The 26859-nt window shown below is 42.5% G+C and overlaps 1 protein-coding gene across 6 annotated transcripts in view; it reads right to left on the reverse strand.

Annotated features, from left to right (window-relative positions):
• IL15 (interleukin 15) overlaps window positions 1-26859 on the reverse strand; it is a 380197-nt gene that overhangs the window by 225206 nt on the left and 128132 nt on the right. The gene's annotated exons all lie outside the window — the stretch shown is intronic.

Below are 26859 nucleotides of genomic sequence, written 5' to 3' on the forward strand. Positions count from 1 at the left end.
CTATTTTGAGCTCGGAGTCCAGGATGATTCCCAGGTTGCGTGTGTGGTCCGAGCGGGATGGCGGGTTTCCGAGGGCCGGGGCCACCAGGTGTTGCTCAAGGCGTCAGGGTATGGGCCCATGAGGAGTACTTCTGTTTTGTTGGTGTTTAGTTGTAAGTAGCTATTTTTCATCCATTTGGCAACGGCTTCCATGCCTGCTCGAAAGTTGTGTCTGGCGATGTTGGGTTCGTTGGATACGGAGAGGATGAGTTGGGTGTCGTCTGCGTATGACACAATGTTGAGTCCGTAGATTCTGACGATGGGGGTGAGTGGAGCCATGTAGATGTTGAAGAGCGTCGGGCTGAGGGAAGAGCCCTGGGGGACTCCGCAGGTGGTCGGTGTAGGGTCCGAGGAAAGGATGGGGGGTCTGACCTGCATTCTGCTGGAGAGGAAGGAGTGGATCCAGTCGAGGGCCTTGTCTCGGATTCCTGCGTCGTGGAGTCTGCGTATTAGAGTGCAGTGAGAGACTGTGTTGAACAGTGCTGAGAGGTTGAGGAGGATGAGGGCTACTGTTACTCTTTTGTCCAGTAGGGTGTAGATGTCATCAGTTGCGGCGAGGAGAGCGGTTTCCGTACTGTGGTTTTTTCTGAAGCCGGATTGGGAGGAGTCGAGGAGGTTATGCTCTTCGATGAATGTGGCGAGTTGGCTGTTGATGGCTTTCTCGATGACTTTAGCTGGGAACAGAAGCAGAAAACACCAAGAAGAAACACCATCTTGATTTTTGCTAAATCCTGATGGGTATGGAAATTGAGATTTAAAACTTTGCAAGAAATCATTGATTTTTGTTTTGTACGTATCCAGCTTAAACAAAAAAAATCAATCTCCTGACGCTATAGGAACTGAAATAAAGAAGACTGAAGCTTGATTTTTGATTCCTGAGTTCTGAATTTTTTAATTTCTGTTTTTGCCTCAGTAGAACATACAATACAGCAGACACTGTAAAGTTTTAGTATGGTTTCACTGACAGTGACATTAATAATTCTAATTGGTCTAATGCACAGATACTCACAAACATTTTCCGAGGGGCCACAAATTATGGTCTGTGGTGAGCCCGAGGGACGCATTGATGCTTGCAGGATGGGAGTGAGGCTTTGTGGGTGGTTAAAGGTTGCAGGATAATTTATTACATTATTTTGCTTTACTTCAGTTAGCTTGTAAATAAAAGCTTCCCCATTTACGTAACATATTTCTGAATTTTGGTGCCCTCAGAAATAAACAGCAGCACAGTGCTGCTCTAAACCTGGGACCGCATTTGAAGGTCAAGAGGGCCGCAGGGTATCACTGGTCTAATGTTATGTTTAATTTCTCCAACTGGACAGGTTTCTCCTTCACAAGTTGGGCCAACTATAAGACATAACAAGGTAGAACACATAATACAAACATGTAGGGACATATTAGTGAGTAGTCATGAAGATAATTTAGATGCTAATGTATTAAATAAGTATTCTAAGATTATGTTTATAGGGAATTGTTGTGTTTGTACTTTTCTTCCTTCCTCTGCAAGTGAAGGCTTAACATATTTCCAACTGCCTTTAAGTTATATTTTATCTTGTAAAGTTTTGTTAGTATATTTAATAAGCAAGAGTTTTTGTCCCAGTACTTTTCAGATGTCATAGATTCGCCGGAAGAACTTCCTGTTTCCAGAGACTCTGGGAATTATATAACTTATTCTAAATATTTGAAAATGATTCCACAACCTAACTTAAATACTGACCAGACTACAAATAAGCATATATGTAGTTTGTGTGAAAAGAAGCATGGGTTTACTAGAGAATATGATGAAAGGAGAGTGAGAATTTTGACAGACTGGAAAGATATGTTTGAAATTAATGAACAAATTGAGTTTGAAGAGACAGTTAGGAATTTGAATGTGCATACAAGGTTAGAATGAAAGAAAGGGAGAATTGTGTACAGTGTGTCAAAAGTCACAAAGAATTGGACAAATAGAATTTATTGGAAAGAGTGAGTGTGAAAACATATGTTGTTAATTATGAGTTTATCATTGATGAAGACCCGATATATAGAGGGATTTATTACGTAAGTGGTAAGACCACTTATTTTGACCTAACCTGTAAAATTGAGTGGTGAGCCGATACCTTGCATTGGTATTACCTCAGGCTTATCATATAAATGAGATTAATGATGTTGATTATTTGAAGAGATTGAAGTGAATTTGGACAAATTGTGTTCGATGCGTTAGGTGCTATGATTCAATCTATTAGTGCGACTATGAATGATGGGAAAATTTGAAAGTTATATTCTCTTGTATGTCACCTGGATTCTGATAATGTTGGAGCATTTACCCAGATAAATTTTAAGTTATTTCAATGTAAGCTATTATTATGCAAAACCGCCATGCTCTAGATATCCTTCTTGCGAAGGAGGGCAGAATTGATAGGGATTTGACGGTAAGAGAGGGCTGTACCTTTATCACAGATAACAGTAAGTTTATTAATGCATATGTTAATAATATCACTAATAATTCTCATGAAGTCAAAGATTTTAAAGAATATGGTCTATGGGAATAACTTATTTCCTGGTTTAGTGAGACCGAAAGGGGTTTAGAAAGGTTCATGAGTGGTTTCACCATTTGGAAGCAAGCATGCTGCAGGTTTTACTGACTCCTATAATTATCGTGTTAATTTGTGCAATCGTCCTACTTCTTTTGTTCACATTCTCTGAACTAATAATTTCAAAGATTGGGTTAAATTGTGGGTGCAAGGAGAAGGCAATATTTAAGAAGAAAGGAAAGAAATGCAGTTGGAAGATGCCAGATGACAAGTACATGATCAACTTAAAATGCTGGAAGAATCTATATGAATAAGACAGACAGTGATGCATACTATATTCTAAATAGTTTGGGTGTATTGATAATGTAATCATCAGAGGAGAAAAATTGATACCGTTTTCATGAATCCCACTTAAATTGTGCAATAATTATTATTAGTTGCTCTGCATTTGAATTTGCAAGTGAACATCAACATAGAGCTGTTGAAATGGAAATAAAATCATTATGACATGTTTAGATTTGTTTTTCATGGCTTAGATCAACTAGGCTTCAGTTTGGGCTCGATGGAATTTTAACTAAGATGGGTGCCACACCATTCTCTGTTTATGTTTCTGTCTGAGGTCGGACGGGGCAGAATCAATAATCATGTAGTGGGTTAGTGCCAAGATGATAGGGTTATGTGACATTTTTAAATAAGAAATTATGCTTTTGTTAGACTAATAATCATACCAAGCTGACTTTGCAGTTTCTACAATTGCCTATGCAGAAAATGGCTACATAAATCCCCTGGATTTGAGGGTGAGCCAGATCTCATTTGGTACTCTTCCCTGAGTCCTAGGGATGTGGCATGATTTTCTATTGATTTGCTGCACATTTGAGACTTAGATTATGTTCCATGATTTTTGCATATTATTATAGCTCCTGTACTGAGAGCCTTCATGGCAGTTGCCTTTATGACTATTGCTGCATCTGCATTTATCTTGATTCTGTTTAGCACTTAAATGCTTTAATAAGCCTTCATGGTTTTATTGATCTTGAATTCCCTTTTAGAGTCTTTCCTTATTTGTCTGTATTTAAAATGCTGTTGGAATCTTATCTCTAGGGACAGATTACCTCATAACCTTGAGATTAACACCATCCCTGATCTACACAATTTGGGAGTGCCACGGTCATAGATTTTCTAGGGATACAGTGCACTCGCACACACATGATCAGTTGTTTTACCCTTCAAAAAGGTTATTAAGCTCAAACCTGTCATAGTAAAGTGGCCTTTTACACTTGAACTAACCATCTGTGGTTAATAGCACTCTCTTCATCTGATGAAAGAATGAGGTACTATAGAGCACAGGTTCTTTTTATGTCAAATAATCAGTTGTTTTACACTTTAAAAAAGAGGTATCCTGGGTATCCTTTTCTTTTTCAATTGTTTAGTTTTCAGGTGGGCATACTGCAGCACAGGTCGAATGCAGGAAGAGATGTACCTAGGCAAGGAGATGGTGATGGGGATGGGGAGGCGTCCCTGAGAGTGGAGGCAGAGTATTCACCCTTATTGTTTATTTAAATATGGCGGTCATCCGGGAGATGGTGGTGGTCTGGAAAAGTGTCAGAAAGAGAGGTCTCCTTATATGCGGATGATGTCCTGATCTACATTATGGACCCCACCGCGACTGTGGGCCCCCTGCTTGAGATGGTGGAGGCCATTGAGGACTAATCCGGCTACAGGGTGAATTGGGGGCAAATTGATATTCTACAAAATTAGTAGATGGGACCAGAGGATCACTGTCCCAGATTCTGGAAAGGTGGCAACAAAGGGTTTTAAGTATCTGGGCATATATATTATGCTGGACTCAGAGAGCTTCCTGGAACAGAACTTGGAACTTCAAATGGCGACTCTGCAGAGGGATGTGGCTAGATTGAAGAAACTACCCGGCGATCCTTGGCAAGGTAGACATCCTTAAAATGATTACCCTTCCAAAATGTCTCTAAGCCATGCAGAATGTGCCTTTTGCGATACCCAACCTGCCCGGTTGGACAAGGAGGTCGGATGACTAGTATGGGACATGGAGGCCCCTAAGATAGCACTGGGAATGCTCTACCACTCAGCATACAACGAGATTGCCCTCCCTCCTCTCCGAGCATACTACTGCATCTCTCAGCTCCAGGTAATCAGTGACTGGGTGTATGCCCTAAGGGATGACCCTGCTGTACATCTTGACAGATGCTCCATGGTGGAGTCTTCATGGAGGCACTGATTTGACAATGGTGTCGGCAGGTCTGACCTTTTGGCACCAGTGTGAGCAGTACATGTGGCATGAGACAGGGCTAGGGTGCATGTGGAATGGAAGTTACCAAGGCTACACCACTCTGGGAGGGCGGCATGTTACGCTAAGTTGGGAAGCTGCAGGGTTTCACTAGCTGCAAGCTAAATGGCATTTCCAACCTTGGAGATGTGGCTGAAGGAGGGGACAGTTAAGTCCTTTGCATGCTTGCCGGGCCTGCAAGCTCGAGGATGCAACTCTATACATATACACAAATTAGACTTTCTCTGCTGGCTGAGGCAGTGGACTGGTCGAATCTCCTGGGCTAGTGCCTCCTGGGGAGCCACCTAGAGGATGGCCTGCTTGGCCGTGGAGCGTTCTTTGCCACATACATAGTAATAATTTATAATTACCAGACAATCTTAGGAGTCCCAGGAGACGATGGGAAGGAGACATGGGTGACATGGTAGATGTGGATTAGGAGAGGGCCCTGATGCATTCCTGAGAGGTGGCCATCAGGGCTTGGTTCCAGTTGATACAGTTAAAAATTCTTCACAGCGTAACCATAGCTAGAGATAGACTCCACAAAAGGAGGACGACCCAAGAGCGGACTGCCTACGATGTGGGGCCCCCATAGCATCCTTCTTTCACACGCTATGGGAGTGCCCTGAAATTCGTAGATAGGCAAGGTAGACATCCTTAAAATGATTACCCTTCCAAAATGTCTCTAAGCCATGCAGAATGTGCCTTTTGCGATACCCAACCTGCCCGGTTGGACAAGGAGGTCGGATGACTAGTATGGGACATGGAGGCCCCTAAGATAGCACTGGGAATGCTCTACCACTCAGCATACAACGAGATTGCCCTCCCTCCTCTCCGAGCATACTACTGCATCTCTCAGCTCCAGGTAATCAGTGACTGGGTGTATGCCCTAAGGGATGACCCTGCTGTACATCTTGACAGATGCTCCATGGTGGAGTCTTCATGGAGGCACTGATTTGACAATGGTGTCGGCAGGTCTGACCTTTTGGCACCAGTGTGAGCAGTACATGTGGCATGAGACAGGGCTAGGGTGCATGTGGAATGGAAGTTACCAAGGCTACACCACTCTGGGAGGGCGGCATGTTACGCTAAGTTGGGAAGCTGCAGGGTTTCACTAGCTGCAAGCTAAATGGCATTTCCAACCTTGGAGATGTGGCTGAAGGAGGGGACAGTTAAGTCCTTTGCATGCTTGCCGGGCCTGCAAGCTCGAGGATGCAACTCTATACATATACACAAATTAGACTTTCTCTGCTGGCTGAGGCAGTGGACTGGTCGAATCTCCTGGGCTAGTGCCTCCTGGGGAGCCACCTAGAGGATGGCCTGCTTGGCCGTGGAGCGTTCTTTGCCACATACATAGTAATAATTTATAATTACCAGACAATCTTAGGAGTCCCAGGAGACGATGGGAAGGAGACATGGGTGACATGGTAGATGTGGATTAGGAGAGGGCCCTGATGCATTCCTGAGAGGTGGCCATCAGGGCTTGGTTCCAGTTGATACAGTTAAAAATTCTTCACAGCGTAACCATAGCTAGAGATAGACTCCACAAAAGGAGGACGACCCAAGGGCGGACTGCCTACGATGTGGGGCCCCCATAGCATCCTTCTTTCACACGCTATGGGAGTGCCCTGAAATTCGTAGATATTGTGAAAGCATATGTCGGGAACTGGGGGAACATACTAGAAGATATCCCGCTTAAAACCCACTTCATTTACCTTTGAGTTCTGGGGGATATTGACCGGCCCCGTAGGAAATTGGTCTTCTGCTCCCTAGGCCTTGTGGTTATGAAGAGGGAAATAGCACAGGCCTGAAGCGCCCTAACACTGACTACCAAGGCCCAGTGAAAACAGGAATGAGTATGTATATGGGGGATAAAAAAGCGGTCTATGCAGCTAGAGGATGGCTTCGGAAATTTGATAGGATTTGGGGACGCTGGATAGTGTATTATGGCTTGGAATCAGATGACCCTCTGCCATCTCAGGCGTAGGTCCCGGGAACGGAACTGCCACACACAGGGAATGTGTGTTAGCGCAACCCCACCCCTTTCACCCCTCCATCCACTGGATCCATCTCCCTTGAAGCCCCCCTTCCACCCTCCTGCCTTTTCCCACCCACTCCTCCAGTCCGGTATGGCACAGTCTGATGTAATATCTTGTATAAGTACTCATTGGTATCAGGTTTACTTTATCAACATGGCTGGTTATGCACAAAAGTGAATACACGTCAAGCACACCGTCCTTCGTGTAATGAACCCCAAAGGTTGCTCTGCTTCCAACACACCAAGAAGTAAATGTAAATAATGTACTGCCCAAAGTAAACTTTTCATAAATTTACTTACATTTTATAGCCAATATCCCAGACTCTGAATACTATAAATACGGTTTAATTCATACTGCATACTGGTGATCTCAGTTACTTGTTCTTTAAGGCGCGGTTCAATGTATTCGTCAATCAAGCATAAGGTCCTAAACCACAGGCACTGGGCCACATCCCTAGTTACAGTGCCTTTAAAAATGCACCCACTTTAGAGACCATTCTCCTTTTTCATCACAGAAAGGCACTCGAGGGAATTAAAAGAATATTTGGTTAGCGTGTGAAACTGTGGTGACCTCTGATTCACTGTGGAAACGTTTCATGGGTTTGACTGGAGATAGGCTTGTCTGTCTTTTCATTAGCTGTAGGGCTCGCGATAATTGCTGGCTCCTTGCCGAGGGAACTGCTGGATGCAGTGCAAAAGAAACACATAACATTTGATCAAGACAGAACTCGAAGATTTATTGGAAGAAAATGTTTTACAAGACATTGTCTGTGTAGAGGGCTGGAGTGACTTCGCTTCTAGCTAGACTATCCTACTCAGCCCCTCCAACATGCTGGCTGAAGTGTCAGTGAGCAAACCTGAATATAAGAGGCATGAATGCACTGCTAGTGTTTAGAGCAGCCAATGTAACAGCTAAGTTCAGTAAAATATGAATGTGATATGGTGCGGCCTGGGCCCCTGAGGAAGCAGCCAGGGGTTGCGGCTCTGTTTGAGCAGAGGAGCCTCGCTCCACTTAAAAATCTCCAGAGATGAAAAATAAAATAGTAATTAATTAACATTTTGTTTTTTATCCCCCGTCCCAAGCCGATCGTCAGGACGGGGGCGGGCAGCCACTGACTGACAGGAGCATGTCACGCAGCAGGGAGGAGGGTGGGCTATTATGGCACGGTTTAAAGGGCGCATGTTTGTTTGGCCGGCCGTCTTGCAACGTCCAGCCACACATGCGCACTTCAAACAGCTCTAACACAGCTATCTTAAGACAACTAGGTTTGAGCAAGTCAAAGCTTCAACAACGCTGTGGAGCGCCGAGTGAGGCCGCTCCCACCATTCTAGGGCTGCTCACATGCTGGTGCGGGCTGCTTGCGCCTAGAGTTAGCTGCGTGATCGGCCCCGGCGTCGTGGATTCCCAGGTCCCACATCTTTATTCCATCTGTGGTTGGCGATCGCCATTCATACTCCCTACGTCCAACTGTAGTGACAATCGGGAAACCTGATGCCATACAGCCCAAGATAACATTTGAGGGCTGTTGTACTGGTAGAGGCGGTGACCCTCCCGCGGGAGCAGAGGAACAGGCTACACAGTCGGCCTCTGCAGGAGTTCAGGACGAGAATATCCACTCCCTGCTCCTTGAGGTCAAATCCAGCTTAAAGACTATAGACTCTAAAATTGATAACCTTGCGGCCCCCCAGACCAAGTTAATCACTGTGTGAATTCCCATGACAGCCGGCTGACCCAACAGGAAACTAGAGTATCGAACGCAGACAATACCAGTGCTGAAAACCGCCAACGCCTGCTCAAAATGGCCAAAGTTCCTGCGCTTATCCGGGCCAAAAACTGAAGATCTTGAATCCCGTTCCCGCAAGAATAACCTTTGGATCACTGGAGTACCTGAGTCTACCTCCATAACCAAAATAGAGGACTATTTAGAATCACTGTCAAGAGAGCTGTTGGGCACAGTCTGATCCAGTGTTTTTATAGTCGAACGGGCGTATTGATCTCTAGGCCCCCCCGGCCCCCCCCAGCCCCCCACCCCCCCCCATAGGGCCTCCCGCGATCAATAATTGCTCGCATACTGAATTACCGGGATCGTGGTGCAATTTTGCGATGGGCCAGGGAGATGGGTGAGGTTAGGCATCAGTGTAACAACCAGTCTCTTTACCCCGACTCCACCCTGGCGGTGCAGGCTGCCAGATGATGCTTTCTACCAGTCAAGTGTCAGCTTCAACAACTGAATATCAAATACACTCATGTATCCTGCCAAATTGCGCATTGACACGGACGACAAACCGCGCCACTTCACAGATCCCAATTCAGCCATGGCCTATGTCTAACAGTTTAAAAAAACTACTCCAGCACGAAGATCTCCTGTGCCTGCTGTCAGTGGCTCCACTAGCGACAATGATTAGTGCACTCCACCTTGTGCTGCTGGGCCACCCTGCGGCCCGAGGTAACATCCATAGACTCTGGCTCCTTGGCGAATCCATGTCAATTATCCCCCCTGGACGTTCTGGGAAGGGTCACTAGCTTTTCAACCAGCGCCTCCGACGCACCACTCAGGTTGGCAACCCTGCCTATGACCGGGAACTGTCCAGCAGAGGCCACGAGCCACAACGGGATGAGTCCCATGTACTTTTACCATTCTCCAAGTTGGGGTTTTTTGAGGAGGGAGGGAACCGCATCTCAACCTGATTGGGGGGTTGGAGTGGGAAGGGGTGGCACGGGTAGGTAGTTTGGGGTATTGGGTGCCGAGATTGTTACTCTAAGAATTGACACCTTTCTGTTTATTAACTAGTTTGAACCCGTTACCTTTTATGCTAAGCGATCAAACTACTGCATGCCAAGCTACGAATTCTCTACCCCTTAACGGCAACACAATAGCGCAGGACGGTGAACGTTTCCTAGAGCTCACCAATGACTGACGTGACGTTACTAACATGGAATATAAGGGGCATAAATGACCATCGCAAATCTTGACTCATGCACACTTATCTCACCCGACCCTGTGGGGACATATGCTTTTTGCAAGAGACACACCTCTTCACATCTAACACTGCACGCTTAGAGGCCCCTCTCACTCCTCAGTATATTCTAATTACACACGGAGCGTCGCCATTTTACTAAAAAAAGGCCTTCCCTGGCGCACCACACACTCGCGTGTAGACACCACGGGCAGAAATGTCATATTGGCGGGCATGCTAGACTCGCAACCATTAGTTATGGCAGCTATATATGGACCTAATCTGGACAACCCAAAATTCTTCCTCCACACCTGGCAGATAATCTTTTCACACTGGTCGTGCCCCGTTGTTTGGGGTGGGGATTTCAATATCGCCCAAAAGAACACAATGGATCGCTTGGGCACTAGACTGCAACACCCCCAGGCTACTGCTGCACTCCACTCACTGATGCTAGACAATATGCTCATAGATTCCTGGCGTCATATGCATCCCAACTACAGGAGGGCACCTGCATTCCCACCACGCACACCTCCTGGTCCCGTATAGACCTATGGTTGGCGACTCACGACATGGCTGGCTGGATCTCTTCCGCTGAACACATGGCGCGTGCCCTATCCGATCATTCCCCTGTCCGTCTGACACTCAAATTACTGAAACTCTGCCACCCATGTTCTCATGGAGGTTACCCACCTGCGCCCTGAAAGACATCGTTTTTAAAGAAGAACTGTGTAGCTCAATATTAGAGTCCTTTGACTTAAACAAGGGATCGGTTGATTCCTCATCGACTGTCTAAGTCGTTTAAAGTAGTTATTCATGGCGTTTGCATCGCAAAGCAGTCTGGGGTACTCCGGGCCATCCGTGGCTCTTTGGGGAAGCTAGAATTGGAGATGAATACACTGGACCAGTCGTACAGTGCTAACCCCTCCCCTGCCGCATTGGCTGACATCAGAGAAAAGCTATCTGCATATCAAACTGAGGCAGAGCGTGAGGTGAACCACCTTGGTAGGGCAGCGCGAGCCCGACAATATGGGCAAAGCGATCACTCTGGTAAAACACTGGCCAACCTGTTAAAACACCCCACGCTTCCACATATGTGACTGGACTGCTTGATGATAGCGGTGTGAGGATCACGTCCCCGTCCGCCATAGCAGATACTATCACCTCCTATTCTCAAGTACACACGGCCGGGACAACTTGCCCCCGGGACGTTTTACTTCGACTCCATTGAACTGCTTTGGCTCACCCCGGGACATAGAGAATACCTGGACGCCCCATTTACGATGGAGGATATTACTCACGTCATCGTCGCCCTCCTGGGCGACAAGGTGCCAGGCTCAGACGGGTTAACCCCTGCTTCATATAAAGAGTATGAGTCCATTATGATACCCTACCTTGCTGGGATGTAAAGCGAATCAGTCACACTGGGCCGCATCCCTCCCACTCTCCGTGAGGCACTGATCACGCTCATACTAAAACCAGACAAGGCACCTGAGCACTGGGATTCCTACCGGCCTCTCTCTTTTAATTAACACTGACATCAAGATATTTGCTAAACTATTAGCAAATTGCCTCCTGCCACTCATGTCCCTAATCATACGTCCCAATCAATCTGGCTTCATTCCGGGACGCGCTACATCACACAACTTGCGTAAGATCATCTCTGTCCTGCACCTTATCCCTCGCTGCCCGCGATGGTGGCTCTTTTAGACACCACCAAGGCATTCGACTCTCTGGAAAGGTTGTTTTTCTCACTCTTTGGCCATCTGGGTTTTAGTAGAGTTCATCCAAAAAATACAATTATTATATACACCACCCTCGGCACGCATTAAAATTAACGGACAGATAAACAACCCCATTGCGATCACCAGGGGCACACAGCAGGGATGCCTGCTCTCCCCGATGCTGTTCACGATCGCGATGGAGACCCTGGCGGCCCGCCTATGATAGCACCACACAGAACGTGGTATTGGATTCTCAACCTGAAGTCTAGTTACCTCTATGTATATGGACGACATCACATTATATATTCCCGAGCCACTCAAAAACCCTGCGTCCATGATGAGGGATGTGATCCGATTTGGCGGCCACTCGGGGGTGCAAATAAACTGGAGCAAATCTATTCTGTTTACCCTCACCGACGCGACACTACCTCACCCAACTGAGTGTCTGTTTAAATGGGCCACTGAACCGACCAGGTACCTCAGGGTGTGGTTGAGCAGAGACCCAGACGAACTCTGGAAAGCAAACTATGGCCGGCGATGGAGTGGCTCGAGGCTAATATCCCAACATGGAATGGTGGTATTGCCGACACTTTTATATCATTTTCTGAATATTCGGCTCCCCCTCACGATGCACTTTTTTAAGTGGCTGCGGTCCAACATAATTACGTTTGCATAGGCGGCCGGGCAGCCATGGGTTGCTTATGAAACTCTGACGCTTTCTTTTGCATGCGGCGGGCTGGTGGCCCCGGACCTTAAACTTTACGCCTATTGTGCCTAGGCCAGCTTTTTACATTTTTGGCTACATCCACCACCCTTCCAGCAACACTTGGCAGCAGAAACCGACCAGACTTCCCCATGGCCGCTTCACACGCATTATTCATGCCATATAAGGCACCCTGATCTGAACTTAATACTGCAGAGTGAATCCACTGGGCATGGGAGGGTATCCGCAAACAGATTGGCACTGACACACTATATGCGCCATCAATTAAGCTAGCAGAAAACCCCTCCTTACCTCCACTACACAACAAAGGGATGGCGCGCTGCAATGCATCACTGGGCATATGCACCCATTCAGACCTCTACCTGGATGGCCAGTTTATTCCCGCTTCTGCACACACAGCTTAAACCATGTCATCACCGCTGGACACCTTACTTTACTATCAAATGCGGGCAACCTGCAGGAGCACTAATAACAAGGACTTTGCGCATGGCACTCCCGTCAATACTGCCCTTGAGTACATTGACATAACCACGTCACCTCGCAAACTCATTACAAGGCTTTACTCGCTTACAATGTCAGCCTCCCCAACTAACACAGAACGTGCCCGGTATGCATGGGCAAAAGACACACAATTGATGGACGGACTGCAGAACAAATCAAAACATTCACCCCCAGTCAAGAGATCTGGGTTAAATCCATCATTCTTTTGCTCACCATGCCACCTCAGTTTAGACCTGGCCATATGCAAATCAGTCTTCAACCTGTGCCTCATGGGAACAGTCCAGCCCTAACAGCCAAGGAAGGTCCTCCCTGGACCGGAAACAAGCATCCTAGGACTGGTTCCTGGGTTTCACCCCTCTTCAGCCAGGAAAGCTTGATTCCAGTGTCAAAGTGAGCCCAAGACTCACGTCTGGGCATACCTGGCGCACTTAGGGCGAGAAAGCAAAAGACACACAATTGATAGACGGAATGCAGAACAAATCAAAACATTCACCCCCAGTCAAGAGATCTGGGTTAAATCCATCATTCTTTTGCTCACCATTCGGGCTGGACTGTTCCCACTGGGCGCAGGGTCAAGACTGATTTGCATATGGCTGGGTCTAAACTGGTGACCAAAAAAACGATGGATTTAGGCCCAGATCTCTGTACTGGGGTGAATGTATGGCATTGTTCTGCATTCTGTCCATCAATTGTTCTTTTTGGGATGCATGGGCGGCAGACCTGCCCACTGGGCTGACTGAGGACCAGTGGCAATACTGCTGCAGGCAGACCGAAAGACTCACCGCAAACTTTTACATAGACTATACCGCACCCCCATGGCCCTACACAAAATGGGTTTGACTGCCGACGCAAACTGTGTGAGATGCACTGCGCCAGACGCCACGTTCATACACCTGCCCTGGACATGCCCAAAAGTGGCTGACTTCTGGAGAGTGGTTTATGAGGTCACTACCACCATTGCCTTAGACTGCATCACTCCCCACCCACTCACGTGTTTGCTTGGGCAGGTCAAAGCAATCCTCAATGCCAGTCGCAGACTAGTGGCGATGCTACTGATATTGGCTAGGAGATGGGTGGCGATACACTGGGGTCGTAAGCCAGCACCATTGATTAAGGCGTGGCTTGCTGATGCAGCACACTGCCAAACACACCTGACTGAATATTGGAACCTCATGCCCCTTGCCAGTTGCCCATATGATATCTGGGCCCCCCTGGTGGCGTATCTCCGTAGACTGGATGACCCTGACACCCATAGGAGCCCCTCTAGAGGGACCCCTCAACATACGATACCCTGAGTGGTCACGTGTAGCAGTTCCGCCACTTTAGCTGCTGGCTCACGTTTGGTGATTTTGGTCATGTACATGCCTGCAGGTCTCAGATGTGCCCAACTATCCATTTTATGCACTGTCGTCTAGTTGCATGACTGTAATGCTGCTACGATTTATCCTGTAAACTCTGTATGCTGAAGCATGCCATATTCCGTATTCATTGTAATATGCACTAAGTTCAATAAAAAGTTGTTGAAAAAAGTAGTAGAATGCCAACTGCTTGCTTCCCTCCTTGCTTGACTAGGTTCCACTTGGTCTCTTAATGCGTGCAATGTGCACCTTGGCTCTTTGTGCCCTCAAACTCCTTGCTAGAAGTTTGCTCACCTGGTCTCCTTTTTCATTAATGTTTTGCACTAATTGCATAGAAGTCAACGCAGCCTGTTGGTTCGGAGGAGGTTTAGCAGACTTTTCACATGTTCTATTCTGCTTCTCAGCTCCCTCTAGCTCCTTAAGTTCTCCTATTTCTCTGACCAGTCTATGTTCTAACAGCGTCTTCTCTAGTGCCACCCTGGCCATCATGGTCATTGAAAATCTGTGCATCTGGGTCCTAAAGGCATCCTAGTTTGTCACTGGTGTGTTGTCTAAATATAAATCGACCTTAAAATACTCCTTTATAGTAGTTGCTATTTTATCTCTGTGGACTGTGTCTCTAAATAATTCACCTTGCAATCTCCAGGTAAATCTAGATGTAGTATTTTTACCTTTTCTTCACTCAACAAGGAAATGCGCGTAGTCAGTGGCAGATGTCCCATAATATCAGCCTTGTGTACATTAAGGAATAGTCGTTGTGTCATAAATGAATATGATACCTAAACAGTAGTAGGTGTTATCGACATGAGGCTAAAAGGAGTAGTCACTCACTTCCACATGTAATAATTGCTTCCAGGTCAAATTGTCCAAACTTACTTTTGAGCCTATTAGTCCTAGTTTTCATGCTTATGCTCCTTTCTGCCAGTATATCAATGAAGGCATCCCATGCCAAATTAAGATCACCGCCCAAAGATAACCTCTTTTACAAGCACACTCAGTACCAGGAATGTCTCCTGGATATTGTTTGGGGCACAGACATTGATAAGATAGATGGTACTGCTAAAGAGGGATAGTTGGGCTTGTAAGAAATGTCCCATGGGTCTTGTTTCACTTTCACCTGGTCCCTGTCTATGTATTGTTTACAAAGTATTGCCATCCATGATGTTTTAGAGCCTGATCTACAGTTTGCCAAGCGGTACTCTGTGCGTCAGGGTGGTAGAGGACATACGTCCACTAATCTTAGAGACCACTGTTAGCCCAAGGGTTATGTCTGTACCCTAATAGGAACCACCATCATGGCGGAAGGAAAATGTAGATGACAGGAAATTATATATCTATATATATATATCTATATCTATATCTATATTCACAGAAAAAACCATAGGTTTCAGGCACGTTATAGTTAGGAATTAGCATTTAAAAAACCTCAGAAATTCACTGAAAAAACCATAGGTTTCAGGGGTTTTATAGTTAGCTGGACTTTTCACTTGTACAAAACCATTGAAATTCCCCCGTTATAGTTAGTTCAGCTAACTATAACTCGCGCGCCCGCAATGCACTGCTGATGACGTCACATATTACATCACTCATGACATGGTCAGTGACATCACTCATGACATCACTGATGACATCTCAAATGACATCACTATGAGATCACTGATGACATCATCCTTGTGATAGAGTGGCAGACCTCCTCTCACCCTAATATAACCTTTGATACACACATTCAAAAATGTTCAAAACAATGGACATACCAATACCAGTTACAACAACCTCTTCAGTAATTCTAAGATCCACATACACATCCAGTCATTCATCAAAATGATGGTTAGTGCGCTAAAAGACTAAAATAAGGACATATTTTCTGAGTTTTCAAATAGCGACAAAGCACTTTTAAATTATTTGTTATCTTTATGTTTTTTTATCCAGTTGACCACTTGATTAAATGTTGCACTTAGAGGATGTGGTGTTACTTCCAGAACTGCAGACTTTGCAACTGGGGAACCAGGTTGGAGTTTCTGCTTCAGCAGAAGATTGCGGTTGAACAGAATTACTCGAAATTTGGCAGAGAGGTAGTCCCTAGGTCAAGGAAGTGCCTTTTGTAGGTTTGGTGTAAATCTGTTCAGTAGATTCTGAGAAAATAGCCTTTAAATCAATATATATATCTGAGCCCGCTTACGGTACGCTTACCGTACGCTTACGGTAAGCGTACGGCGGCGTGCGCGAGCGCGATTCTGATTGGCTGTTAGATCTTAGTAAACATTCGAATCAGCCGAAACCAGGAAGCGGCGGCCGCAATTTTGTGTATTTCACTCTGAAAAAAAAGAGTGAAAACAAGGAAAGGGGGCAATGAGGAGAGTTACAGACCCCCTAACATTTGTAAGGGGGTCAAAGAAGGACAGAAAAGTACAAAAAAAACATTTATTGATTTTAAAAAAAATCACGGGGTACGCGTACGGTAAGCTTACGGTAAGCGTACGGTAAAAAAAATAAAAATAAATAAATGAAAAGCAGATTTAAGAGTTTAGAAATTAGGGAGCTCTAAAAAGAGCTGTTGTGTTTATGAAGTCATTTTTTTAGTGGTACCTACAAGTAAGTACCGATGCAGAGTCTAAGGTTCAAGAGGAAGACTCTGTTCCCTTCATCATTGAAGTGCACACCATCTCCTCTATAAATGTCTTGCATGTTATAACGCAAGTTGTTGTGGTAAATGGCACCCATACCATAGTCACGGAGGAAAGCAGAAACAGATTTGTTGACGTGCTTTCTTGCTTTGTCAATCTGTGGACAGAAATGATTGGACCAGTTCCATTTTTGCCTTTGGCATATGTTGGAAAACACAAAGGCAGTTTTAGGGAAAAGTGTAAACAGTTGTGCAAAGGTGTCCTTCATAAGCATTTCCAGACCTACCCCAGTCAAAGTGCCTAGGTCATTGCCACCACAGTGCACTATTATGAGGTCAGGGTGTTGGATTTGAATGAAGGATTTCACCAATGGCATCAATTGGTGCCACTTTAACCCTCTCTGACCAATCCATTTAATGTCTACATTTGGCAAAGCAAGGTCTCTCACCATATCTGTTTTCTCTGCAAACTTTTCACTCCAGAAGACATAGCTGTGCCCTACAATCCACACTGTGAACATCTTCAAAGGAGAACTGGATGCACTCAGGAGGTGTCTTTCAGTAGAATGGCAATATGAAAAGAAAGACAGTTTGGAAATGGAGGCATACATATTTTTTTAAAACAAAAAGAACTGATTGGCTGTTTCATACCATTCTAGAATAAAAACTAGGCTGTATGTGAAAATTAATAGAAGCATGTTTTGTATTGGTACAAAAAAATGTGTAACCAAAGAACAGTACTATGGATTTGCTGTAAGGTTTGAAAAGTCAAGCACTCTTGCTCTGTGGAATTGAAACATTGTGTGTCGAACTTCTGACCTAACTGCACACAGCAGTGTTCCATGAGCTGTTGCTATGGTAGCAGGCAGAAGTCAAGTTGGGGGAAGGGTACTAGGCAGAAGTCAAGTTGGGGGCAGGGTACTTTTGGAAAAGGGTTGGTTTTCAACCAATAGAAATGTGTGATTACATTTGAAAAAAAGGGGGAAGCACTGAGATTTGAAACTTACATGTATATGTGTGGAAAAATAGAGGGAAAGTTTGCCATTATCTGGTTCTGCTGAGAGGAGAGAGGTGAACACAACAGAGATCCTGGCTCTGATAATCTGCTGTTTGAGTGTCACATTTCTTTCACAACTAACTAATTTTAAAGGTGAGTTTAGAGTTTGAGAGGGGATGTATGTGGTAACTTAAGAAATGAATAATAGAAATGGGAATTGTTTTTGTTGTAGTTACACATGGTGGTTTCATAATGTGACAGTGTGTAAAAGTGATTTACACTTGCCCCGAAAAAAAAAAGAGCAGTAAGTGTGCTTTCAAATTGGCAAAGAAATTTCGTTTTGGGACTAATGTGAAAACATGACTCTGTGTGCATAGAAGAATTATAGGCAGAGATTTATTGTGTCTTGCTCTGGTGATTTCACAGTTGCATTAGATGGAAAGGGGGAGCGAATTTTTTGGGGAAGAAGCAGAGGCTTAGCACACACCCATGTGCTTGCCATGTATAGTCATGCACAGTATTTAGAAGCCAGTGGGGTTTTCAGGTTTAAGTCTGTAATGCAAATACATTCAGCATCACTAAGGCTGGTTGCCCTTGGTGGAGTGTAGGCAGTCACAGAGAATGCACATGGTGGTGGTCTGAAAAAAAAACAGCTTGGACACGTGCAATTAAATAAATCAAAAATAGTGGTTTCATAATGTGTCAGTCTGTAAAAGTGATTTCAAATTGTAAAAAGAGATTTTCACTTGGCCCGAAAAAAAAAGAGCAGTAAGTGTGCTTTCAAATTGGCAAAGAAATTTCGTTTTAGGACTAATGTGAAAACATGACTCTGTGTGCATAGAGGAATTATAGGCAGAGATTTATTGCGTCTTGCTCTGGTGATTTCACAGTTGCATTAGATGGAAAGGGGGAGCGAATTTTTTGGGGAAGAAGCAGAGGCTTAGCACACACCCATGTGCTTGCCATGTATAGTCATGCACAGTATTTAGAAGCCAGTGGGGTTTTCAGGTTTAAGTCTGTAATGCAAATACATTCAGCATCACTAAGGCTGGTTGCCCTTGGTGGAGTGTAGGCAGTCACAGAGAATGCACATGGTGGTGGTCTGAAAAAAAAACAGTTTGTACACGTGCAATTAAATAAATCAAAAATAGTGGTTTCATAATGTGTCAGTCTGTAAAAGTGATTTCAAATTGTAAAAAGAGATTTTCACTTGGCCCTAAAAAAAAAGAGCAGTAAGTGTGCTTTCAAATTGGCAAAGAAATTTCGTTTTAGGACTAATGTGAAAACATGACTCTGTGTGCATAGAGGAATTATAGGCAGAGATTTATTGCGTCTTGCTCTGGTGATTTCACAGTTGCATTAGATGGAAAGGGGGAGCGAATTTTTGGGGGAAGAAGCAGAGGCTTAGCACACACCCATGTGCTTGCCATGTATAGTCATGCACAGTATTTAGAAGCCAGTGGGGTTTTCAGGTTTAAGTCTGTAATGCAAATACATTCAGCATCACTAAGGCTGGTTGCCCTTGGTGGAGTGTAGGCAGTCACAGAGAATGCACATGGTGGTGGTCTGAAAAAACAGCTTGGACATGTGTATTTAAATAAAAGAAAAAAAAGTGGTTTCATAATGTGTCAGTCTGTAAAAGTGATTTCAAATTGTAAAAAGAGATTTTCACTTGGCCCGAAAAAAAAAGAGCAGTAAGTGTGCTTTCAAATTGGCAAAGAAATTTCGTTTTAGGACTAATGCGAAAACATGACTCTGTGTGCATAGAGGAATTATAGGCAGAGATTTATTGCGTCTTGCTCTGGTGATTTCACAGTTGCATTAGATGGAAAGGGGGAGCGAATTTTTGGGGGAAGAAGCAGAGGCTTAGCACACACCCATGTGCTTGCCATGTATAGTCATGCACAGTATTTAGAAGCCAGTGAGGTTTTCAGGTTTAAGTTTGTAATGCAAATACATTCAGCATCACTAAGGCTGGTTGCCCTTGCTGGAGTGTAGGCAGACACAGAGAATACACATGGTGGTGGTCTGAAAAAAAAACAGCTTGGACATGTGCAATTAAATAAATTTTTAAAAAAGGTTTCATAATGTGTCAGTCTGTAAAAGTGATTTTCACTCGGCCCGAAAAAAAAAGAGCAGTAAGTGTGCTTTCAAAATGGCAAAGAAATTTCGTTTTGGGACTAATGTGAAAACATGACTCTGTGTGCATAGAGGAATTATAGGCAGAGATTTATTGCGTCTTGCTCTGGTGATTTCACAGTTGCATTAGATGGAAAGGGGGAGCGAATTTTTGTGGGAAGAAGCAGAGTCTTAGCACACACCCATGTGCTTGCCGTATATAGTCATGCAAAGTATTTACAAGCGAGTGGGGTTTTCAGGTTTCAGTCTGTAATGCAAATACATTGAGCTTCACTAAGGCTGGTTGCCCTTGCTGGAGTGTAGCACTGTGGACATGGGCTTTTTAAAAAATCTGAAAAGTGGTTTCATAATGTGACAGTTTGTAAAAGAGATTTTCACTTGCCCAAAAAAAAGAGCAGTTTGTGTGCATTCAAATTGGCAAAGAAATTTTGTTTTATGACTATTGTGAAAACAAATGTAGTAATATATTTAAATACAATAAAGGATTTTTTTTTTAGTTTTTTTCAGGTATTGCTGAAGAACAGTGAACAAAATTTAAGATGCCTACAAAATCTCGAGCTCAAAAAACGCTAAAAAAAAAACTATATTTGAAGACAACTGGAGGACCAAAGTTAGTAGAAGATGCTCATGTTGGGAAAAAGAAAAAATCTTCTGGTAAGCAGAAAAAACAATTTCTTAACAAAATATTCAAAACAAAGAAAAATGTACAAAATGTCTGTCCTCGGAAAAATGTAACAAAACATAGAGAACAGCAAAAAATTGAGAATTTAGTTAATGCAAATATACCTTCTGCAATTGAAAAGTTTAACATAAACAGAAAAACAGCGTTTAAAGAGATACGTAGAAAAATGTTTCAGAGAAGAGTTATGTCCAATTTGATAAAGGATGTAAAGAAATATAAGCAAAAGGCAAAATATTACAAGAGAAAAAAAGAAATTGAAGCCATTGCAGCAAAAGCATTAGAATTAAAAAGGAAACTATTCATATTAATTTTGAATAGGATGCGTACATTAGATAAAATGGTTAATGTACTGAAATCACAAAGCAAAAGCAAAAGAGTAGTGAACAGAACAAACTTTTGTAAAGTGTTTTTAGGAAAGTGGATGCATAGTTCAAGTAGTGAACCTTTTTTTAATGAAGAGAGCTATTTTCAAAGTAATAGTTTGCTGCATGCAGTTGACACCAGAGGTCGTTCATACGAAGTAAAAAATGGTTGCATAATGGAGAAGGAGATAATGGTTCCAAGAGATGAGGTACAAGTGATGGCAGATGAGGCAATGGGGAGACGTCCTAAAGCCCCAGTGTACACTTGGAATTGTAGTAGTATTTGCACTGTGCGTCAGGAATCTATTGACAGATTTCGAGAGTTTCTAAGAGAATATAGTAAAAAAAGTGTAAAACAAAAGATTAAGGTGCTTCAAAGTCTGGATCCATGCAGAGTGAGAGAGAATACTGGTTTGCAGGGTCATTCTCTTGCTTGTCTATCTAGAAAAGTGTGCAATAGTGTTTTCCATCATTTTAGGATGCTGGCTGTTCATCATACTGAAATGAGAAAGTTTGTGAGACGGTTGTATTTTGCCAAAAGTCCAGCAATAAAGTTAAATGAATTGAATAGGGCTCTGTTCCGAGGAACGGTATCAGATGTAGAGAAGGTTGTTGATGAAATTCAGTTTTGTTACTTTGGTCCTGAACAAAACAGTGCAGAGAAGGACACAGTAAATGAGGCAGAAGTGGAAGAGAATGTAGAACCCTCTGTAAGTAACACATTTAATGATCACATAACAAAATTTGCAATAGTCTGTAATGAAAGACCAAATGTTACTTGTATTTGTTGCCGCAGAACTCATTATAGAAAACAAACTAGGAATGTTGATCTCTACAGAAAGAGTGAAAATGAAGATAATTATAAGTGGATGGATTTTGCCACATATATATTTCTTGAAAATTGTTTTGAATTGGGTGAAGATCAGCGTATTTGTAAATACTGTTACAACAAGTTAGAGGAAAATAGAATGCCGACCAGAGCTGTACATAATAATTTAGAATTGGATGCTATTCCTGCTGAACTTTCTGAATTAAATACATATGAGTCTATACTCATTCAATGTGTTCATCCGTTCCAGACCATAGTACGTATGGAGCCCAAAACTGGTAAATTACCTCCTTCAGATTTACTGAGAGGTTTAAAAGGTAGAGTGGTGTATTTGCCCTTGGATTTGAAAAAAAATATGGAAACTATTGATGCGGATACTTTGGAAACTGAACCATTAATTATTCTGGTTAATGGTGTACCTACAAAGAATAAGAAGATTTGGCAGGAGCTGGTAGATGTGCGGAAAGTACAAAGAGCAAATTTGTATTTGAAAAAAAATAACAAATGGTATGAATCAATTTATATAGAAGAAGAAGAAGAAGACGAAGATTTTCAAGAAGACACAGAAACACCAACTGGACAAATTGAAAAAGTGGACAAGACAAAGGAAGAAGAAATTTATGAACATTTTAGCATACATCCTCTCCATTCGAAAGAAGTTATGGGAGACAATATTGATCTCTTTCAGATGAAGAAAGCAAAAGGAAATCCCGTGAGTGTATGGGAGGAGAGCTTGGAAGCTCGATGTTTTCCCCAGCTGTTTCCTACGGGAAAAGGAGGACGATACGATGAACGTCCAGAACAGATTCCAGCTTCAGAGTATCGGACTACAAGACTATATGCTGAAGATCCCAGATTTCGACAAAGTATTCCTTATTTGTTCCATCTTTTATTTGAAAGCGACTTGTCTGCACTGTCTTATGCAGTAAATCACATTTTAAAAAGTGGAGTACATTTACAAAATGTGTCTGCTAAGGATTTTATGGAGAAAGTGCAGCACCGAGATGATCATTTGGAAACACAACTGATCAATCTGATGGCTTGTCAGCGTGGGACAAATGAATATTGGTACCGACGCCATGGTGAACTAAAATGCATGTTACGCAATTTAGGAACACCAACATGGTTCCTTACCCTAAGCTGTGCCGAGTACGCTTGGGATGATTTACTGGATTTTCTACGAGAGGCCAATTCAAACATTAAAAACATCGAATACAAGACAGCAGGAGAACTGTGCTCATTGGATCCGGTTAATGTTTGCAGATATTTCAATCATAGATTTGAGGCTATGATGTCCTTCATCTGCAATAAAAAAAATCCACCCCTTGGAGAAGTAGTGGATTTCTTTTGGAGAAAAGAGTACCAGGCAAGAGGTGCTCCTCATATTCATATGCTGCTGTGGATCAAGGATGCCCCAAAGTTTGGAACAGATACTGATGAAGCAGTGTTATCTTACATTGAAGAATATGCAACATGTGGTATACCAAAAAGCAAAGAAGAGAACAAGTTAAAGGAGCAAGTTCTACGTTTCCAAAGTCATCGGTGTGGAAAATACTGTCGACGGAAATACAAGAGCAAAGAAAAATACTACACTAAATGTCGATTTGGATTTCCTAGACCTGTTCTTTCAAATGGAAGAGTCAACAGTTTTATGTCAGCTGTGAGACATACTATCACAAGAAAATCACCTAAGAATACCTACAACCTTAAAAGAAAAGAAGAATCAAAAAATATAAATGACTACAACCCAGTCATTTTATCCATGTGGAACGCTAACATGGATATACAGTATGTAGCTGACAATTCCATTGCTGTTGCACGATATGTAACGTCTTACATTACGAAATCAGAAAAAACAGAATTGAAGGAAATGTGGGAAGAGATTTCTCACGAGAAGACTGTCAGTAAGAAGCTGTACAGTTTCAGTTTGAAGATGTTATCGCATCGAGAAATTGGATCCTACGAATGTTCAGATAGGTTATCTTCTGCAAGTCTCTACTCGAAGTCAAGAAGAATAATTTGGGCAAGTTTAGGCCTTGCAGCAATGAGAAATCGGGTACTGAAATCTGTTGGAGAAATTGAATATTTGGCCGAGAATGACCCAGAAAGTACAGATATATTGAAAACAAACATGTTGGACACATATTATCCCAAGAGAAGTCATCATCTGGAGAACATGTGTCTCTATGAAGTGCTGCAGAACTACATTTATTCACGGAAAGCTGCAGAAGACATCAACAGTGGAAAATATAAAGTTGTTGGTGAAGAAGGATGTTTGGTGAAGCAAACCAAAGGAAGTTTGATAAATCACCGGAAGCTGAGTTGCGACACAACCGACAAGAAAGAATTTTACTACTTGGCTCTTTTACAGTTGTTTAAACCATGGCGTACAGAGGATGAACTACTGGGAGAATTCCAGAGCTATGAAGATTCTTTTAATGCTTGCAAAGACAGCATACAATGCAGTACATTCTCAACTTATCTGCAAATGTTAAATGAAGAAATTGAACAGGAAACTACAATTGCAGCAGAAATAGCTAGAGACAGTTCTCAGGACAGCCAAAGTTCAGGAACATACAGTCAAGATCCCCTAGGACAACCAATCGTTGAAAATGAAGCATCAATAGCCATGAATGAAGTGGAAACGGCTATGAATCAAGCTCAAGAAGAATTTATAGACTTACAAAATTTGGAAAGACAACTGAATCAAGAGCAGCAACACATTTATGAAGAGATCAAAAACAAAATTGATCACGGATTTCTACATATAAAAAAAGAGTGCTCATGCACATCATTTCATCCAATCAGGATGTATGTAAGCGGACAAGCTGGCACTGGAAAAAGTTTCCTAATTAAAGTCATCAGAAGCTACCTAAAGCAAAAAACGGATTCTACTTTGTCTTGTGTGGTTACTGCTCCAACTGGGTTAGCAGCATATAACATAAAAGGAATCACCTTACATCGTTTGCTAATGTTACCAGTGGAGCATGAGAACAAAATACAATTCAACAAGCTAACTGGAGAAGCATCCTTGGAAGTTTCAAGAGTATTGAAGAAGATGCAAGTTCTCATTATTGATGAGGTGAGCATGGTATCAAACTTAATGCTTGCCTTTGTGCATTTAAGAATGCAGCAAATTTTGAAGACAGACTATGACGTGTTATTTGGTGGAAAACACGTCATAGTTTTTGGGGATCTTTTGCAACTTACTCCAGTTAAAGGACAACCAGTGTTTAATACTGTGACACATGAAGACACGAAGAAGTCATTGGGAAGCATTGGAAATACAAATATTTGGTCCTTCTTTGAGTACAAGGAACTTACAACTAATATGAGGCAAGCAAACGATGAAGAATATGGAAGTATTCTGAAAGATATCAGAATTGGACTACTCACAGAAGTTGGGAAAAAAGCATTACAGAGTCGGCTGCTACATAATTTATTTCCAAAGGAAGAAATAGTTGCAGAGAAGATATACAAGAACATTGCAGAAAACAAAAGTGTCATCTGCTTAATGCCAACTCTACGTGAATGCTCAATATTTAATGAGGAGCTTTTGAAATTGGAAAAGGAAGAGATCAGGAAATTGGAAGCAGTGGACAAAATTGAGGATGGAAGAATTACTGTCACAGTAACCGGCAAACTGAAAAATAAATTGGACTCACTAGAGAAGAACATCTCCAAAACAGCTGGATTAGAAAAAAATCTATATGTTTGCATGAACTGTAGAGTGTTTTTAAGGAGAAATTTGGATGTTGAGAAAGGTTTAGTTAATGGAGCGATGGGAAGAGTTGGGGTTTTATTAATTATCAGAAAAAAGAAGGAATTGAATGTTTACAAATGAAATTTGATCAGATAGATGAAGTTAAAGATATTTGTCGTTGTACAGTTCGTTTTATGCTTGTGAAAGACTTATATGTACGTAGGAAGCAGTTTCCGTTTTCTCTAGCATATGCTGTAACTATTCACAAGTCTCAAGGATTGACTGTAGATTGTGCATTTGTGAACATTGGTTCAACTGTGTTCAAAGAAGGTATGGCATATGTTGCTTTGTCACGAGTCAAAACATTATCAGGTTTATTCATGATAGACTTTGAAGAATCAAAAGTTAGTGCTGATACAAATTGTGTAAAGGAGTATAATAGATTAAGAAGAAGCTATGCTCCTCATTTAGGTCAGTATCCTGTGTTGGAGAAACGTGTAGTTTCTCGTAAAAGGAAAAATGAGAATATCTGTAGTGAAGATGTAGAGAAGAGGAAAAAAAAGAGGAGTGATGTAATTGCAAGTAAAAAGAAAAAGGAAAATGAAGAACAGGTTGTAGGATGTCATTTTGAAAATAGCTCTGGTGTCAACTGCTACGCAAATGTAGTGCTGAATGTTGCATTTTATCTGGAAAGTTTGCAAGAGCAGATAATAGTAAATCAGGGAAAAAGATTCTGTTCAGAGCTGAGTCTCCTTTTTCAAAAGCTGAGTAAAGATAAAACTCAAATAGAAAGTGCTACTGACATTAGAAAACTTTTAGATGTATGTTCAGGACGAACACAGTTTTCTCAAAATGAACAGCAAGATGCACATGAATTTTTGATGTATTTTCTTCAGGTAGTGGAAGAAGAAGGAGTTCCCATTGACATTTTTTTTGGTCTCTCTTATAAATGGGAACATAGTTGTGATAATTGTTATAATATAAGTGGCTCTATTGTTGATAATGAAAGGTTTATTTATTTGACATTGCCAGAGAGTAAAACAGTCACTTTTGCAAAATTAGTTAAAGATGCTAATCATAGCATGAAATGTGGTGAGTGTAATTCTGACATGTTTTCAACATTAATTTTAAAGGAATACGGACAGTATGTAATTTTAATGATGCAACGATGTAGAGCTGATGGTTCAAAATTGGATACTTTAATAAAGAAGTTTACAGGACAGCAATTATCAATTTCAGGAAAAACTTTTGTAACTGTTGCAATAATTTTCCATGATGGACCTACTGTTACTTCTGGACATTACACAGTTTATCTAAAATGTGAAAAAGGCTGGACACTGTGTAATGATTCCCAATTGATTTTCAAACAACGTTTG

Source organism: Triturus cristatus, chromosome 2_2 (genome assembly GCF_964204655.1).
Source record: "Triturus cristatus chromosome 2_2, aTriCri1.1, whole genome shotgun sequence".
Lineage (NCBI taxonomy): Eukaryota > Metazoa > Chordata > Amphibia > Caudata > Salamandridae > Triturus > Triturus cristatus.